We start from the raw sequence: 15,800 nt of genomic DNA, 5'->3' as shown, positions 1-15,800 counted from the left end.
GCCAGGCAGCCTCAGTGGGAGCCAGCACTGGCTGCAGCCCCAGCGGGCCCCCCAGGACAAGGCCCAGCAATGAAGAGGCCAATGAAAGCCCTGGGCAGCAGCAGAACCCTCAGCAGAGCTCTTTGGACAACCATGGACCGGCCACAACTCCACTGCAGCCTCACTGGAAATGTTTCCCATCTATATTAGCCTTTTAAAAGAAGCTGTTTGAGGGAGAGGTGATATAAACACTCACCATTTTCTCTTCCAGCAACACCAGATTCCAACACAGCATAAAATAAAGACCAGCTCCAAAAAAAGCAGACCTGCCATTAACTGTAGCAAACAGTGTGTTTCCCAATAGCAGCCATGTCTGAGGCCGTTCTGGGAATCGGGAACCCGTGTTGTGGTGCCGGCTGCATCTGTGGGAGCAATGGGGAGCGTGAGCCAGCGCTGTGCTGCACTGCTGAGCTGGCAGCATGGTGGATATGGCCAGGACGTTCTCTGCTTCCCCCAGAGCTGGGGCCTGCAGGCACCTTGCCGCCCCTCGGCACAGGCTGTGCCACCCAGCAAAGCCCAGCCGGCCGGGAGGAGAGCCTGGGGCCAGCGCAGCTGCTTGGGCAGTCGCTGCTTGGAGGGACCCGGGCCAAACCCATCCCGGAGCAGCCCCTGCCAGCCCTGGCCCTCCCTGCCCCGTGACAGCTCCCCCAGCCCCAGGGGACAGAGTCAGGCCCTGTCAGGAGCCAGTGCAGCCCCTGCCCAGTCAGGAGCCAGGGCTGGCTCTGGCCCTGGGCTCGCAGCAGGGCTCCCGCTCGGGGCTGCTCCTGTGCCTTGGGCCTCTGGGTGCTCAGGGCCAGCTGCGGGAGCAGCTGCCGCGGGAGGGGCCTTGGTGCCCGAGTCCCGATTCCCCTGGGCTGGGAACGAGCTCCAGAGGCCTCAAAGCCGAGGCGCCTCCAGCTTTGGCTGCTGCCGGGCCGTGCAAGGGCAGGGCCTGGGGGAAGAGATGCTGCCACACAGCCCCGCTGAGGGCTGAGCCCGGCTGAGCCCGGCACAGCAATTACCTCCTGTGCCTGTGCCCGTGCCTGTGCCCGTGCCTGGCATCGCCTTCCTTCCTCCAGCAGAGGTGGGCACTGAGCCACTGCTTCCTCCGGGATGCGCCTCCTTCTGCAGAGATGTTGTGTGCATCACTTGAGAAAGGAAAAAGGACAGCAGGATCAGGTGGAATCATCCACCATTCAGGGAGGGGGCATCTTCAGGAGGCAAAGCTTTTCAAAGTCATGGTTAAGGATCAGAAAAACATCGGGGTTTTTGAGACTGGGCCAGTACCCTCCCACCTCCAAACAGCTGCTGTGCCTGAGCAGAACTCCTGAGGGGATGGCGCAGGGCGAGGGCACACACGTGCATGGTTCTGTCCTGGCACCTGCAGCCCAGCTTTGGGCTCTGAGCTGGCAGCTCTCCCAGGGGGAAAGGCCTTGACCTACCCTCTCCATCTCCCAGAGGCTCAATCCTGAACGTGGGTTGGGAAGCCAGATCACTTTCACCAACAGGGGTATCTGCAAAGAAAGGCAGGACAGAACAGCTCCCGTGGCCATGTAGGAGATCCTCAGGCTGCACCAAGGCTCAGCCCTGGGGCACAGCCCTGGGCCCGGCCCCTTCCCTCTCTGCTCTTCTCCGTGGCTGCACAGAGCACATGGAAGCACACACTGTCATTGAACACGGGTGGAAGATGAACAGCTAAATGCTCCTTCCTCCCACTGACAGCGATCCTGTGGGATCACTCAGGGCTTAAGAAGGGAGCAGGGCACATTTTCCCAGTCTCAACAACCTTCAGACCGTTAAGGTAAATGGTACATGAGTGAGATCTTGCCACACTGACACTGATTATTCTCTCAGGAAAAGGACATTGAGAACTTGCCTGCAGAATTTTCCATGGATTTCACACTGTCTTGTGCTAGGCCTCCCAGATAAGCCATGTCACGATCCCAGTCTAGAGAGGAGCAGAGATCAGAACCATTTCCATGGTGTGCTGGAGTCCCCCTCTGCCTCAGGGAAATGGGCACTGCGAGGGGGTCGGGTAAGGCCATGGGAGCCAGATGTGAATGGCCATGGCCAAAGATGCACAGGGGCCTGGGGAGCTCTGGACTGGCTCCTGGCAACTCTCCACCCTCTTTGCAGGCCCTGTGCCACATCCCTGGAGGAGTGGCTGGACCTGCCCGGGGCCCATGGTGGTTCTGTCCCTCCCACAGGGGAAACCGCCACTAAATCCCTGAGGTAATCTGCAGCAGGCAGGGCCACAACTCTCCCTTCTTGCCTATCTCTGCTCGGTCAGCTCAGGCAGGCCAAGGAACAGTCAGACCCTCTCACACAGGTCAGGGCCTTGGGGAAGAGCTTCTGCCACACAGCCTCACCAAGGGCTGAGCCCAGCACAGCAATTACCTCCCGTGACTGTGCCCATGCCTGGAATCGCCTCCCTCCCTTCAGGAAATGCTGCCTTCCATAAAGCCTCTCTGTCAATCCCTTGAGAAAGGAAGAGGCACAGCTGGATCAGATGGAGCCATTACACATCGGGAAGGTGGAAACTTCAGGAGGCAATACTTGTCAAAGACATGTATAAGAATCGGGATAAGGCCCGGGCACTTGGGGCTGTGACAGGGCTCTCTCTTTTCCAAACCACCACCCCTCGTGATCTTCCTGGGCACTGGGAAATTGCAGGGGATCTCAGGGAGTGCATGGCCCATGGTGCAGTTTGGGCTCCCTGTCATCTGGTGCCAAATGCCTTCCTGCAGAGGCTGGGGAGAAGCTGCAGCCAGGCCAGGCTGGCAAACAGCCCTGCAGGCCGTGAAAGCAGCAGCAGGGCAGCCAGGCTGCCCTGGATCCCTTCCCGCTGTGCCGGGCACGGCGTGTCCAGATGTGCAGGGAAAGCCCCCGGCTGCTGAGTCCCAGGGGAAGGCTGAGGAAAATGCTCTCACCATTTCCTCCCTGCAGCAATCCTTTCAGCATTTGCCTCATGTATTCGGATGGCCCATGGGGTTTCTTGTGTCCTGTAGCTTTGTTCTTTCCCGTTGGAGGACCTTAGGGCAACATAGTTCCGTTTCCCAGGAATGGATCCCACAAAGCCAGTGCTCAGCCTGTGGGGTCATCAGGGAAACACTACTCACCCCTGCGACGGGAGCTGGGCTTGCGTGCAGTAACCAGCAAAGGACCTGGGACAGCCCTCCCTCCCTGCAGACACACCTGTAACTCAACAGCCACAGAAGCTCCTGTCATCTCTGCAGATCTGCACGGGCAGCACGGAGCCGCTGGAGAACTCGTGAGGGGATGGCGCAGGGCGAGGGCACACACGTGCATGGTTCTGTCCTGGCACCTGCAGCCATGGCCCCCTGGCCGAGCTTTGGGCTCTGAGCTGGCAGCTCTCCCAGGGGGAAAGGCCTTGACCTACCCTCACCATATCCCAAAGGCTCAATCCTGAAAGTGGGTTGGGAAGCCAGATCACTTTCACCAACAGGGGAATCTGCAAAGAAAGGCAGGACAGAACAGCTCCTGTGACTCTGCTAAAGTTTCTCCTTCAGGCCAGAGTGGCAGTGAGTGTCCCTGGGTGATTGGTACCCTCCAAGGCACTCCCTCAGCTCTGCCTTCCACTCAGCAGCAGGGGCAGGGGGACCATGTGCCTGCGGTGGCCCCACACTGGGATGGAAGGAGCCCCTTGCAGGGCAGTCAGGGGAGAAAGGACTCCCTGGAGCTGCCAGCAGCTCTAAACCCAGCCCCAGCCTGGGCCAGGGCTTGGCAGCAGCAGCAGGAGCAGCTCAGGCTCCCTGGGGCCAGCAAAGGAGCTGTGAAAGGCACAGCCCCGGGGAACAGCCCTGGACCCGGCCCCTTCCCTCTCTGCTCTTCTCCGTGGCTGCACAGAGCACCCGGAAGGACACACTGGCATGGCACCTGGGTGGAAGATGGAGAGCTAAATGCTCCTTCCGCCCACTGATAGCGATCCTGTGGGATCCCTCAGGGCTCTAGAAAGGAGCAAGGCATGTTTTCCAGATTCCTTCAGCCATGTGATTATGTTAAAGGAAAGGGCTCTTGAGTTAGCTGTTGCCACATTTACACTGGTTTTTCTCTCAGGAAAGGCACAGGGTGAACTTGCCTGCAGCATTCTCCAACATTTTCAAGCTCTCATCCAGCAGGGCATCCAGACATTGCAAGTTACCATCCCAATCTAGAAGGGAGCACAGATCAGAACCATTTCCATGAGGTGCTGGGGTTTCCTTCTGCCTTTGGCAACTGGGCACTGCAAGGGGCTCGGGTAAGGCCAAGGCAGCCAGATGTGAATGGACATGGCCAAAGCTGCACAGCGGCCTGGGGAGCTCTGGGCTGGCTCCTGGCCATTCCCCACCCTCTTTCCCTGCCCTATGTAACATTTCTGGGGAGGAAAATGGGGCTGCCCAGGGTCCCCGGGGTCTCTCTTCCTCCCACAGCAGAAACCCTCCCTAAAGCCCTGGGGAAAAGCATCCCCCAGCGCTTCCCGGGGAGCAGGGAGCGCTATCCCAGGAAAGGGGAGCCAGGCTTCCGGCTCACCTGCTTCCCACGGAGCAGCCTGGGCAGCCCTGGCAGGCAGGGCCACGGCCAGGAGGAGCAGGAGGAAGAGGCGCAGAGCAAGGGCCATGCTGCCTTGCCCTCTGCCAGTCCCGCAGCTCTTGCTGCCACCGCTGTCCTCACACCGCTGTCCCAGTGTCGGCACCACTGCTGCCAGCGCCGCTGCTGCCGCAACAGTTGTGCTCAGGGACTGATTGCCCGGTCGTTGTGTCAAACTCTATCCTTCCAACAAGTCATCTAACTATGATCTAGCATTTATTTTAATTTGATTTGTCAAATCTCTCAGTTTCTGAAGTTGTTTGTGGATGGACACTGAATGGTCAGATAAGTTTATATACCACAGTCTTTCAAAATCTTCACAACTATGTCTATATGCTCGTACAAGAAAATTGATGGTGGTTCTGTTTTGTAAGGTTGTATGTTTGACAGCACTAACATCTGTCATGATGTCACTAATTGTAATGGAAGTAAGTACTGACTTCTTGACTAACGCCCTAACTGGTAGAATAGTTGTAATGCTTTACTTGAGGCAATTTGAGGTAGAAATAAAGCTGCTGTAATTCGTTTTGCAGGGCCCCAGGGACCGAAATTGTTATTACAGTTTTCTTTATAATGATGGGTAAATCTTTTTTTTTCTATGTTTTCTCTTGATAATTTTTTGCCATTAGGTAGGTGCCATTTCAGTGAGCTGTCTGATGCTACATGGGTACGTGGGCTGCCTTTAACTTTTCAGGGAATGCCCTGTTAGGCTCGATTTCTATAAATGAGCCAATGTCTTTTTGGCAGTTGCTGTGGGGACTCATACCCTTAGAGGGCACTGGGGTAGTGCAATTGCACCACAAACTTGAGCTGCTGTGTATCCAGGATGATGGGGCGTAACACTTAATTGTGGATCTCCCTGGTACTGAAACTCAGCACAAAATTCTATTGCTAAAGAAGCAAGAACTTCGAATACTTGAGGTTCAGGGGGTGCTTTAAGAAGATCAGGGGCCTAAGGATGTTAATTGATTATGTGCTTTGTCGCGTTGGTAGCTTCACATTAATATTTGTCACAATCAGCTACTGGCCACTCTTAACTGGTATCGGTACACTGACTAAACGGGTTGCAAAGGGTTTGTCTGGGTTCCAATTGGTCAGACGTGGTGTCTGAGCCTGCTGACTTGGCTAAAGCAACCTAAACATTCATTTTTAGCTGATCTACAGACATAGCTGCACTGTAAAAGTAAGTAAGTAAAACAAATAAGTGCCAGTATATCATTTGATCAAACTCTATGTTCTTGTTCAGCTGCTTTTTGGTAAAAGCTTTCTCATATGGTTCTCACACAAATCTTTTAGCATTTGTTTAGGGACTGGCTAACTCTAAGGCTCTAAACTGACCCTCTAACAGTCAATTTTTACAAATTTGGATATAGTTGAATTCTTTTTAACACGACGCACACCACACTTCTGCCAAAAGAGCTCTGTGATATTAACAATTTTCACAGTCCAAGCATCCACATAAAACTCAAGATTTGTAGTTTTTGTGTGTTGAACAGGGAATGTCTGGCATGAACCACAGTCTCTGTGCGGCTCACGTCGGTGTGCTCGTTTCCCTGCTCGTGGAATTGTCGGTGAGCTCTTGTGTGTGATATGGTTTCACGTTTCTTGCTGGGACCCACTTAGGTCCGGCACCTGTGGAAACACAAGCATAGCCTTTGCCCCAGGTTGCTAGTGGCAATGGTCCTTCAATTTGTCCTGTCTCAGGGTTTCTGATTAAAACTGGAGGATTTTCTTCCATTTTTGCCTGTGTGCTATTTGAAAAGTGCCTAAAAACTGGAGGATTAGGTTCTGCAAATGAGCTATTCAAAAAATGGAAGCCATATAAAGCTTTGCTCAACCTCATCTGAGGTGTTGCTTGGGCCTCTCCCCCTCTCTGTTGATCTCGAGTGCATTTTTGTGTGTGTGGTATCTTTTTAATAATTGCCTGACTTGTGGGGGACTGGGCAATTCTCATCCTTCAAAAATGTGGCCAATTTTGGAGCTATGTATGTGGGGCCATTGTCCGGTTTTACTTCTTGGGGTTCATCCGATGAAGCAAATGATTGCAGAAAATGTTGGCAAGCATGATTGGCTGTTTCCCCTGTGTGTGCAGAAGCAAAAACTGCACCTGAAAAAGCATCAGCAGACACACGAGTAGTTTTGAATTTTCCGGAAGATGGGCCTTTGGTTCTATCTATGGTTTGCCATAGCTGCAAACTTGGCAATCCTTGAGGGTTAACAGCTCCCGTAGAAACAGGAGGTTGTAGAAGTTGACAGTCAGGGCAAGCACCAATAACGGCTTTTGCTTGGCCCTTGGAGATGCGAAACATTTGCAAAAGTTCCTTCAGGGGGAGAGGACCTTGTTTGGGTGGTGGCAGCATCTGCACAGCAACAAGCTGGTAAAGCAGCTGTGACAGGGACTTTGCGCATGGACACGGAGATGGGAAATGTCTGGTACAGGTGTCCCAGACTGAGGTGTTTGGCCGTTCCTGTGAAGCTGCAGAGGGACGCCGTTTGAGAGAGGAGGAGGCTGAGGCCCCAGTTGCAGCTGGAACAGAGAGACCCTCCTGCACAGCAGGAGATTCCCGCTGTGCTCAAAGTTTGCCTCTGAAGACTGAGAGGTGAGCTTGTCAGAAATCCCGGAAAATAACTGAGAAAAGGTTTTAAGTTGGTTGCTGCCACAAGGTACAAATCTCCAGTGGGAAATGAGCCTCTCCAGTATGCTGGGTGTCTTGGGATGAATTAGTTCTTCTAAGAGTAAAGATGACCAATTAAATGTAATTTTAGTCTTTATTCTAGAAGTTTAAAAGTGTTCTAAATTATTCTGAATTCTAAATCTACTTTGAAGAATACTGAGCTTCTGTGGAATAAAGGAAGAACTATTTGAGGATTTTTTTCCACAAAAAAATATTTCTGAATATTTCTAAAAATTTCTAATGTGTAAAAATGAAAAACAAGGACAAAATGGGGTCCCTATTTCTCAGGAGCCCCATGTGGGGCTGCTGCCTGCCCAACCCGGCCGTGCCCAGACAAGCAGCTCTGCCAGTGCTGGTGGCAGCACACAGACACCTGAGCTGAAGCACAAAGACGTTGCTGGACTCAGGCCCTTCCCTGTCAGGAGGGCTGCGCCTCCTGTCCTGGCTGGTGAACAGGGCCAGCGCAATCGGGGACAGAGGGTCTTGTTCTGGGTGGTGGTGGTGGCAGCATGTCCTGAGCAATAATAATACACATGTGGCAGTGACAATGGACACGTGCTTCGAGATGCAGGATGACAGGTCCAGTTCTCCCAGACTGAGGTGTTTGGCCGGTCTTGTGAAGCTGCAGAGGCGCTCCTGTGCAGAGAGGAGCGGCTGAGGCCCCCGGCTGCCAGCGGCACACTGGGACCCTCCTGCACAGCAGGGCCCAGAGCTGGCAAGGCTTCCCAGCACGGCTGGAGCTGCTGGCACAGCTTGGCCCAGCTGGACAGCTGCCCCTCAAGGCCCCGGCGAGCAGGGGACGGCTCTGGGCAGGCTCCCTGGCCAGGAGCGGGCCCCAGAGCGCGTCTGCCTTTCGAGGGCGATCTCGTCCCCGCTCTTTCTCCTCCCCACCTTTCCTTGCCTCTGCCCTGTGCCCCTGGGGCTGCTCTTGGCCAGAATTAATAATCCGTGATTGTTCTGTCAGGAAAGGGACATGGAGAAGTTGCTCCAGCATGCACCATGGTCTTCACACTGTGACCAGCCAGCACTTTCAGTCAATCCATATCTCGATCCCAGTGTAGACAGGAGCGCAGTCCAGAACCGTTTTCATGCTGTGCTGGGTTCCCTGCGTGCTTTAGGGAACTGGGCAATGCAAGGAGCTCCTTCGTCAGTGCGAGAAGGCACGGCCTGACTTGTAGCCTCCAGTGCCCCAGAGAACCGCCGTGGCTGTAAAGGTGTTTGGCTGCAGCACAAGGCCAGGGCGTAGCGAGGCCCTTGTCGTGCCCCCGGCGTTGCTCAGCAGCCGCATCGGAGCCCGGGGCCGCGGCCATTCACCGCCGGGGCCGGAGAGCCCGGGGCCAGCGCAGCTGCTTGGGCAGTCGCTGCTTGGAGGGACACGGGCCAAACCCATCCCTGAGCAGCCCCTGCCAGCCCTGGCCCTCCCTGCCCTGTGACAGCTCCTCCAGCTCAAGAACACATAGCCAGGCCCTCTCAGGACACACTGGAGCCTTGCTCATGCCCTCTGCCCTTTCCGCACCATGGGCACCCCGTGCAATCTCTCCCAGGTTTTGGGACATCTCTCCCACGAAGGTTCCCCTGCAGGACTGCTCAGTACCCAAGTGCCAGGAACATAACCATTCCCGTGGGCTGGGCTGAGCTGGTCTTGTCCCGGCTGGGCAAGAGTAAACATTATGAATTAAAAACAATTTTTTTTTTTGTTTGTATTGCCAAAGTGTCAGAAGATTCTAGGTATCTGCAACTGTAAAACTCCTTTGACAAACACAGAACTCTTGAAGTAAAGTGGAACAAATATATGGGGTCTCCATTCTATGAAAAACTTTTATTAGATGCTACAAATGAAACACTTATATAACTTTTTCAAAATGAAAAACAAAGATAACATGAGGTTGCTGTTAGCCTCAGGAGCCCCATGCCTGGCTGCTGCCTGTCCACCAGACAAGCAGCTGCGCCAGTGCTGGAGGTAGCACACAGACACATGAGCTGAAGCCCAAATATGTTGCTGGAATCAAGCCTGTGACAGATGAGTAATGTGATAGTTGACTCTCACAAGTAAAAGACAAATATAATGTATGTATGTAAAGAGAAGTTTTACAGAGTTCTGTTTTACCCCCCTTTGTGTTGTTCTCATGGAGCGACCTGAGTTCGGGACATTGAAGAGGGTCACCTTGTTACAAGAGCAGCACCTGAGCTCCAATTGAGATGTAAGGAAGTAAACTCCACCGCTGGACAGCAAAAAAGGAGTTGATGGACAGAACTTTAAGAAGGGCAAAAGAATGAAAAGGCAAAACCTCCATTGTGTGGATGAGCACATGGACAGGGAAAATCCACTACGCCGGGCACTCTAATATTTTATGTATTCAGTCTCCGGTTGTATTTTTAATAAATTTTTAATAAACCTCCTACATTTTTAGCAGTCAGTATAACTTTTCTAACAAACCATTTCCTGGTTGGAGGGCTGCACCTCTTGCCCTGGCAGGACAGCAGGGCCAGTCCCTTCTGGGAGAGAGGGTCCTGTTCTGGGCGGTAGTTGCAGTGTACTTCCATCAAAAGGCTCGTAATGGAGCGGTGGAAGGGACAATAGACACTGGTAAGGAGGTGCAGGATGACAGGTCCAGTTCTCCCAGACTGAGGTGTTTGGCCGGTCTTGTGAAGCTGCAGAGGCGCTCCTGTGCAGAGAGGAGCGGCTGAGGCCCCCGGCTGCCAGCGGCACACTGGGACCCTCCTGCACAGCAGGGCCCAGAGCTGGCAAGGCTCCCCAGCACGGCTGGAGCGGCTGGCACAGCTTGGCCCAGCTGGACAGCTGCCCCTCAAGGCCCCGGCGAGCAGGGGACGGCTCTGGGCAGGCTCCCTGGCCAGGAGCGGGCCCCAGAGCGCGTCTGCCTTTCGAGGGCGAACCCGTCCCCGCTCTTTCTCCTCCCCACCTTGCCTTGCCTCCGCCCTGTGCCCCTGGGGCTGCTCTTGGCCAGGCAGCCTCAGTGGGAGCCAGCACTGGCTGCAGCCCCAGCGGGCCCCCCAGGACAAGGCCCAGCAATGAAGAGGCCAATGAAAGCCCTGGGCAGCAGCAGAACCCTCAGCAGAGCTCTTTGGACAACCACGGACCGGCCACAACTCCACTGCAGCCTCACTGGGAACGTTCCCTGTCTACATTAGGCTTTCAAAAGAAGCTGTTTGAGGGAATGATGAACAATACACTCACCATTTTCTCTTCCAGCAACACCAGATTCCAACACAGCATAAAATAAAGACCAGCTCCAAAAAAAGCATGCCTGCCGTTAACCCTAGCCAGCAGCCTGTTCCCTTACAGACACCCGTTCCAATGCCCTTCTGGGAATCGGGAACCCGTGTTGTGGTGCCGGCTGCATCTGTGGGAGCAATGGGGAGCGTGAGCCCGCGCTGTGCTGCGCTGCTGAGCTGGCAGCACGGTGGATACGGCCAGGACGTCCTCTGCTTCCCCCAGAGCTGGGGCCTGCAGGCACCTTGCCGCCCCTCGGTACAGGCTGTGCCATCCAGCAAAGCCCAGCAGGCCGGGAGGAGAGCCCGGGGCCAGCGCAGCTGCTTGGGCAGTCGCTGCTTGGAGGGACCCGGGCCAAACCCATCCCTGAGCAGCCCCTGCCAGCCCTGGCCCTCCCTGCCCCGTGACAGCTCCTCCAGCCCAAGGGGACAGAGTCAGGCCCTGTCAGGAGCCAGTGCAGCCCCTGCCCAGTCAGGAGCCAGGGCTGGCTCTGGCCCTGGGCTCGCAGCAGGGCTCCCGCTCGGGGCTGCTCCTGTGCCTTGGGCCTCTGGGCGCTCAGGGCCAGCTGCGGGAGCAGCTGCCGCGGGAGGGGCGTTGGTGCCCGAGTCCCGATTCCCCGGGGCTGGGAACGAGCTCCAGAGGCCTCGAAGCCGAGGCGCCTCCAGCTTTGGCTGCTGCCGGGCCGTGCAAGGGCAGGGCCTGGGGGAAGAGCTGCTGCCACACAGCCCCGCTGAGGGCTGAGCCCGGCTGAGCCCGGCACAGCAATTACCTCCTGTGCCTGTGCCCGTGCCTGTGCCCGTGCCTGGCATTGCCTTCCTTCCTCCAGCAGAGGTGGGCACTGAGCCACTGCTTCCTCCGGGATGCGCCTCCTTCTGCAGAGATGTTGTGTCCACCACTTGAGAAAGGAAAAAGGACAGCAGGATCAGATGGAATCATCCACCATTCAGGGAGGGGGCATCTTCAGGAGGCAAAGCTTTTCAAAGTCATAGTTAAGGATCAGAAAAACATCGGGGTTTTTGAGACTGGGCCAGTACCCTCCCACCTCCAAACAGCTGCTGTGACTGAGCAGAACTCCTGAGGGGATGGCGCAGGGCGAGGGCACACACGTGCATGGTTCTGTCCTGGCACCTGCAGCCGAGCTTTGGGCTCTGAGCTGGCAGCTCTCCCAGGGGGAAAGGCCTTGACCTACCCTCACCATATCCCAGAGGCTCAGTCCTGAACGTGGGTTGGGAAGCCAGATCACTTTTAGCAACAGGTTCAGCTGCAAAGAAAGGCAGGACAGAACAGCTCCTGTGACTCTGCTGAAGATTCTCCTTCGGGCCAGAGTGGCAGTGAGTGCCCCTGGGTGATTGGTGCCCTCCAAGGCACTCCCTCAGCTCTGCCTTCCACTCAGCAGCAGGGGCAGGGGGACCATGTGCCTGCGGTGGCCCCACACTGGGATGGAAGGAGCCCCTTGCATGACAGACAGGGGAGAAAGGACTCCCTGGAGCTGCCAGCAGCTCTAAACCCAGCCCCAGCCTGGGCCAGGGCTTGGCAGCAGCAGCAGGAGCAGCTCAGGCTCCCTGGGGCCAGCAAAGGAGCTGCGAAAGGCACAGCCCCGGGGAACAGCCCTGGGCCCGGCCCCTTCCCTCTCTGCTCTTCTCTGTGGCTGCACAGAGCACACGGAAGCACACACTGGCATTGCACACGGGAGGAAGTTGGACAGCTAAATGCTCCTTCCTCCCACTGACAGCGATCCTGTGGGATCCCTCAGGGCTTGAGAAGGGAGCCGGGCAAATTTTCCTGAATCCATCTGCCCTGAGAGTGCCTTAAGGGAAAGGGCAAATGTGTGAGCTCTGGCCTCCTTGTCTCTGCTTATTCTGACAAGATGGTACATTGAGAACTTGCCTCCAGCATTTCCCAAGAGTCTCAAGCCATAATCCAGCAGGGCTTCCAGATAATCCGTGTCCTGATCCCAGTCTAGAAGGGAGCTAAGATCAGAGCCATTTCCATGGTGTGTTGGGATCCCCTACTCACTCACAGAACTGGGCACTGCAAGGGGGTCAGGTAAGTCTGTGGGAGCCAGATGAGAATGGAGATGGCCAAAACTGCACAGGGGCCTGGGGAGCTCAGGGCTGGCTGCTGGTCAACCCCCATCCTCTTTGCAGGCCCAGTGCAGCATCCCTGGAGAGGAAACTGGAGCAGCCCACGGCCCATGGGGATTCTCTCACTTGTACAAAGGAAACTTTCTTTTAATCCCTTGGGAAAACTGCAGCAGGCAGTGCCGCAAATATCCCTCCCCAACGCCCTCCCTCCCTCCCTCCCTCCTGTCCTACCAACCACCCGCCCTCCTTCTGCTGGCACACCTGCCCCAGCCCAAGGGCACATAGCCAGGCCCTCTCAGGACACACTGGAGCCGTGCTCTCGCCCTCTGCCCTTTCCCCACCATGGGCACCCCGTGCAGTCTCTCCCAGGTTTAGGGACGTGTCTCCCACGGAGGGACCCCAGCAGGACTGCTCAGTACCCGAGTGCCCTGAGCATAACAATTCCTCTGGGCTGTGCCGGTCTTGTCCGGGCTGTTCCCGCACTGCCAAGCAGCAGAGAGGGCAGCTCAAGCCTCAGCAGGGCTCAGCAGGCCCAGAGGCACAGCAATTACCTCCTGTGCCTGTGCCTGGCATCGCCTCCCTTCCTGCAGCAGAGGCTGCCAATGAGCCACTGCTTCCTCCGGGAAACTCAGCCTTCAGCACAGCCTCTCCATCCACTTCTGGAGAAAGGAAGAGGGACAGCTGGATCAGGTGGGACTGCTGCCCATTGTGGAGGTGGCATCTTCAGGAGGCAATGCTTGTGAAAGGCAAGCATGGTTAAGGATCAGGAAATCCCTATAAAATTTCTGGGTAGGCTACGACCCACTCCCTCCTCCAAACCACTGCTCCTCCTAATCTGCCTGGGGACTGGGAAATTGCAGGGGATCTCAGGGAGTGCATGGTCCATGCTGCAGTTTGCGCTCCCTGTCAGCTGGTGCCAAATGCCTTCCTGCAGAGGCTGGGGAGAAGCTGCAGCCAGGCCAGGCTGGCAAACAGCCCTGCAGGCCGTGAAAGCAGCAGCAGGGCAGCCAGGCTGCCCTGGATCCCTTCCCGCTGTGCCGGGCACGGCGTGTCCAGATGTGCAGGGAAAGGCCCCGGCTGCTGAGTCCCAGGGGAAGGCTGAGGAAAATGCTCTCACCATTTCCTCCCTGCAGCAATCCTTTCAGCATTTGCCTCATGTATTCGGATGGCCCATGGGGTTTCTTGTGTCCTGTAGCTTTGTTCTTTCCCGTCGGAGGACCTTCAAGCAACATAGTTCCGTTTCCCAGGAATGGATCCCACAAAATCATTGTTTAGCCTGTGGGGTCACCAGGGACACGCTACTAACCCCTGCGACGGGAGCTGGGCTTGCTTGCAACATCCACCAAAGGACCTGGGAAAGTCCTCCCTGCAGACACACCTGTAACACAACAGCCACAGAAGCTCCTGTCATCTCTGCAGATCTGCACGGGCAGCACGGAGCCGCAGGAGAACTCGTGAGGGGATGGCGCAGGGCGAGGGCACACACGTGCATGGTTCTGTCCTGGCACCTGCAGCCATGGCCCCTTGGCCGAGCTTTGGGCTCTGAGCTGGCAGCTCTCCCAGGGGGAAAGGCCTTGACCTACCCTCACCACCTCCCAGAGGCTCAGTAATGGCTATGGGTTGGGAAGCTGCACCACCTTCACCAACAGCTTCAGCTGCAAAGAAAGGCAGGACAGAACAGCTCCCGTGGCGCTGTAGGAGATCCTCAGGCTGCACCAAGGCTCAGCCCCGGGGCACAGCCCTGGGCCCGGCCCCTTCCCTCTCTGCTCTTCCCCGTGGAGGAAGAGCTCATGGAAGCACACACAGGCAATGCATACGGGAGGAAGGTGGACAGCTAAATGCTCCTTCCTCCCACTGACAGCGATCCTGTGGGATCACTCAGGGCTCCAGAAAGGAGCAGGCCAAGGCTTCCAGAATCCTTCAACCCCGACTTAACCCTAATGAAAATGGCAGATGAGTGAACTCTTGCCTCCTTGACTCTGATTATTCTGTCAGTAAAAAGAGAAAGTTAGAACTTCTCTCCAGCATTCTCCATGATCTTTAAAGTGTCCTTCATCAGCACTTGGAAATAATTCAATTTGCGATCCAAATCTAGAGGGAAGCAGCGACCAGACCCATTTCCACGGTGTGCTGGGATCCCTTCTGCATTAGGGAACTGGGCACTGCAAGGGGGTCAGGTATGGCTATGGGATCCAGATTTGAATGGACATGGCCAAAGCTGCATAGGGGCTTGGGAAACTCTGGGCTGGCTCCTGGTCACACCCCACCCTCTTTCCCTGCCCTGTGTGACATTTCTGGAGAGGAAAATGGGGCTGCCCAGGGTCCCCGGGGTCTCTCTCCCTCCCACAGCAGAAACCCTCCCTAAAGCCCAGGGAAAAGCATCCCCCAGTGCTTCCCGGGGAGCAGGGAGCGCTGTCCCGGGAAAGGGGAGCCAGGCTGCCGGCTCACCTGCTTCCAGCGCTTGCAGCGGAGCAGCCTGGGCAGCCCTGGCAGGCAGGGCCACGGCCAGGAGGAGCAGGAGGAAGAGGCGCAGAGCAAGGGCCATGGTGCCTTGCCCTCTGCCAGTCCCGCAGCTCTTGCTGCCACCGCTGTCCTGACACCGCTGTCCCAATGTCAGCACCACTGCTGCCAGCGCCGCTGCTGCCACAGCAGTTGTGCTCAAGGACTGACTGCTCGGACGTTGTGGTGCTGTGCAACCACGGGGCTCTGGCACCTCTGTGACCTCAGAGCCTGCTGTGACCTCAGCCTGCTGTGACCCCAGAGCCTGCTGTGACCTCATGGCCTTGGCTGTACCCCCAGAGTGTACCCCCATCTATATAAACGGACTGCCCTGACTGTAAATGTTTTGTTTCATCAAAGGGCCATTTCTCAGCAAAACCTTTGTTTTGCCAGCTGACATTGCTGGCCAGGCTGTGTGCCTGAAGCTGCTCAGAATTCACAGAATTCATACAAAATTTACAGAATGACCATGTTGGAAGAGACCTTCAAGATCATCGAGTCCAACCCATGTCCCAGTACTTGAACTAAATCATGGCACCGAGTGCCACGTCCAGTGTTTTTTTAAACACGTCCAGGGACGGTGACTCCACCACCTCCCCGGGCAGGCCATGCCAGTACTTTATCACTCTTTCCGTGAAAAACCTTTTCCTAACGTCCAATCTACATTTCCCTTGGTGCAGCTTGAGGCTGTGTCCTCTGGTTCTG

The 15,800-nt window shown here is 55.9% G+C and overlaps 1 long non-coding RNA gene across 2 annotated transcripts; it reads right to left on the bottom strand.

The window, feature by feature from the left end:
• Positions 1-12,381: 12,381 nt before the first annotated feature.
• Positions 12,382-13,817, bottom strand: LOC137466375 (uncharacterized). Of its 2 annotated transcripts, none has more exons than XR_010995138.1 (3): positions 13,714-13,817; positions 13,148-13,255; positions 12,382-12,471 (listed from the first exon to the last, which is right to left on the bottom strand). It is a non-coding gene; the product is annotated as an uncharacterized lncRNA (long non-coding RNA). The 2 variants fall into 2 exon arrangements; XR_010995137.1 differs by having other exon boundaries at positions 13,148-13,252; positions 13,714-13,816.
• Between the last annotated feature and the right edge of the window lie 1,983 nt (positions 13,818-15,800).

Source organism: Anomalospiza imberbis, unplaced genomic scaffold (genome assembly GCF_031753505.1).
Source record: "Anomalospiza imberbis isolate Cuckoo-Finch-1a 21T00152 unplaced genomic scaffold, ASM3175350v1 scaffold_192, whole genome shotgun sequence".
NCBI classification, from domain to species: Eukaryota; Metazoa; Chordata; class Aves; order Passeriformes; family Viduidae; genus Anomalospiza; species Anomalospiza imberbis.
Note: the sequence above shows the minus strand (reverse complement) of the source record. Positions and strands in the feature narration are given on the sequence as shown.